This window comes from Pygoscelis adeliae, unplaced genomic scaffold (genome assembly GCF_000699105.1).
Source record: "Pygoscelis adeliae isolate BGI_AS28 unplaced genomic scaffold, ASM69910v1 Scaffold228, whole genome shotgun sequence".
In the NCBI taxonomy this organism is placed as follows: Eukaryota; Metazoa; Chordata; class Aves; order Sphenisciformes; family Spheniscidae; genus Pygoscelis; species Pygoscelis adeliae.
In genome coordinates, this window is record NW_008825259.1 from 41,202 (window position 1) to 43,854 (window position 2,653).

The following is a 2,653-nucleotide window of genomic DNA, read 5'->3' on the forward strand; positions in this document are numbered from 1 at the left end:
ACCCCCCCCTCCCAGCCACGACTTGGCCCTGGCAGCGCTATGGCTGCCCTCTGCCCCGTGGAAAGCTGCCAGCGATACGGTGTTTTCCAAATACTTCCTTGAGATAGAAAAGAGGGCACATATGCCATTCAAAGGACTCAGTTTTTCCACATCAAGTTGGTCAGATGGGGCTGCAGCTCTCTCAAGCAGGGAAAGGGAGTTTTAATACCACTTTCCTCCTGACTACTGAAAAATAGCAGCAACCTAAAGCATGAGTAATGACCGTGAGGTGCTGCAGAGGCGGCTGGGGGGCCGGGTAGAAGCAGGACAGACCACGCTGCTTCGAGGTGGCTCTGCCCCATGGACCGGCCGCAGAGGGAAGAGTGACTTACGATGACCATCCACACAAACAAGAGACACTGCACGGGGTAAAGCAGAGCCCGTCTCTCCTTGAAGGCATCACGAGGCCTGAGGACCGTGTGGTACCTCTGGGTTGAAGGGTGCTCCCAAGAAGGCTCCCTGCTCCTCGACACGCTGATATTTAACCTTCCGGGTGCGGGACAAAGCCAACAGCCTCCTGGGTGCCAAGGGGACAAAGTCAGTGCCTCGCCTAGCCAAAGCCACCGAGAGCAGAGGTGCCGATCCACGAGGATACTGGCAGTGCCACGTCTCAACAGGCAGAGACCTAGGGACTCAGGGACAACTGTTAGGAGCCTAAGAGGAACGTCATCCAGCTGGTACCTAAGGCAAATTAGGAACGACGGTGTGGTACCGGCAACCAGCGATCAAACCAGGGTACGATGCTACCGGATGGTGCTGAGCCTGCCCCAGGCTATGCCAAGGGCTGAGGTACCTTGTCTCTCTTGTGATGGGCAGGAAAAACACCCGGCACACCCTCCGCTTTGCTTTCCAACATGGGTGGAGGGGAAGGTGTGGGGAGCCTCAGCTCCAGCCCCCGGTGCCGAGCAGCACCGAGCCGAGGTGGCAGGATGGCCGTCACCCCATCACACACACCCACGGCCACCTGCGCTCGGTGACAAGCCATCCCTGGCACGTACACCAAAGCACTTCTCAAAGCCATCTGCACCACGCCTTCATCCCAATCCAGCACCGTACCCACTAGGGTAAGCCGCCTAAATTGGCTCCCGCTTATCAGCGTGGCCACAAACTCAACACTACCGGGTGCAGGGTAAGGTTTGGGGGAGAAGGGGGTGCAAGGGAACCTCGAGCAACACGGGTGGGGTGGGCAACATTATCAATATGATAATAAGTCAATTCACCTAGTGAATCTGGGGAAAGCCAGCCCAGAAGCAGAGCTGTGAAGTGCCTGTAACACCCTTCTCTGGCTACTCCCTAAGGCTGGAAACACACAACCTAGAGAGGTTCACAGTCTATTATTTTTTTTTTTTAAAAAACAACCCCCCCACCCCACCCTGAATCTCAGCAACTCAGCAGCATCAGTGTTTAAAAACCGGTGTCCGTTCCCAGGTGTCGGCGTGAGCTTGGTCACAGTGTAAGGACCGCTTCCCTGGCTGGGGAGCCTGTGGCTGGGCAGGGGCTCACCGTGCCGGCTCTGCCCTTGCCCCGCGCTGCTCTTGTGCCCTTCTCGCCAGCGTCGCCGCACGGCTGCCCTCGTGGAAGGAGAAGGGTTGGTTGTTTTTTTTTTTCTCCCCGTACAGCAGCAGGGACCTAAGGGAGGTAAGAGCATCCTGCTAGCCTTCTCCCAGCCGCTGCCCCATGCGGCCTGCGTCCGTCAGTCCGACCCGCACGGGGTGCGGTTTGGTGTCCTCTGCTCCGAGAGCCGACACCCAAAATGTGCTTTAAAAAAAACCCAAACAAACCCCTCTTCACCCTGCTCTTCCCAGGGCATCGTCCGGGCTGCCAAGGCAAAACGGGAGCAAAACCAGACGTGGCTCCAGAGACATGTGTCTGAAGACAGCAAGGATGATGCTCAGATCGTGAGCCGTGCTCCTTGAGCCTCTTCTTCCTCGGCAGCCCTCTGTGTTTGCAGAGCACAGCTCCGAGGACTGGCTGGTAGGTAACTCTCTCAGAAGGAGGGTCTGTCCTGGTCTGTGCGCTCCCGAAGCGAGATACCACCTCCCCACGCAGAAGAGAAACACCAGCTCCTCGCGCGACGCCGGAGAACGCGGCGGGTCCCCGTTCCCCTTCTCTGCGGTGGTACTTTTCACCCCCCACGCATCCATTCCCTGGTAGGTGAGCAGGCGGAGGCAGCTCGCGTCCAGCGCTAGCCCTGTACCCCACGGCCCCCCATCACGCACCCCCTGCAAAGGGGTCAGGAGAGCGTCACATCCTATCGCACCACTCCGAGCACAGGGAAGGGAGCAACACGGCTAGAGGAGCTCCTGTCCCCCAACTCCATCCTTCCCAGGAGACGCGAGGAGAGAAGGGATACAACACTGGAAAGAGATCCTCCGGTCAGTTCGGTCCTATGGCAAAGGGGATTAAGCTCCCCTCAGCCTTAAACCAAAAGAAAACGAAGTCTATGGAATAGCTTTAGAAGCAACGCCTCTTCTTCCGTAGCGTGATGTCAGTGCCTGCACAGGTACCATCGTATGCTTCCAGCAGGAAAAGGAAAGAAAAAAAAAAAAAGAAATACCCCTTCCCCCCCAAAAAAAACGGAAAAACTGGAACAGGGCTGCGAGATGGACTGGTC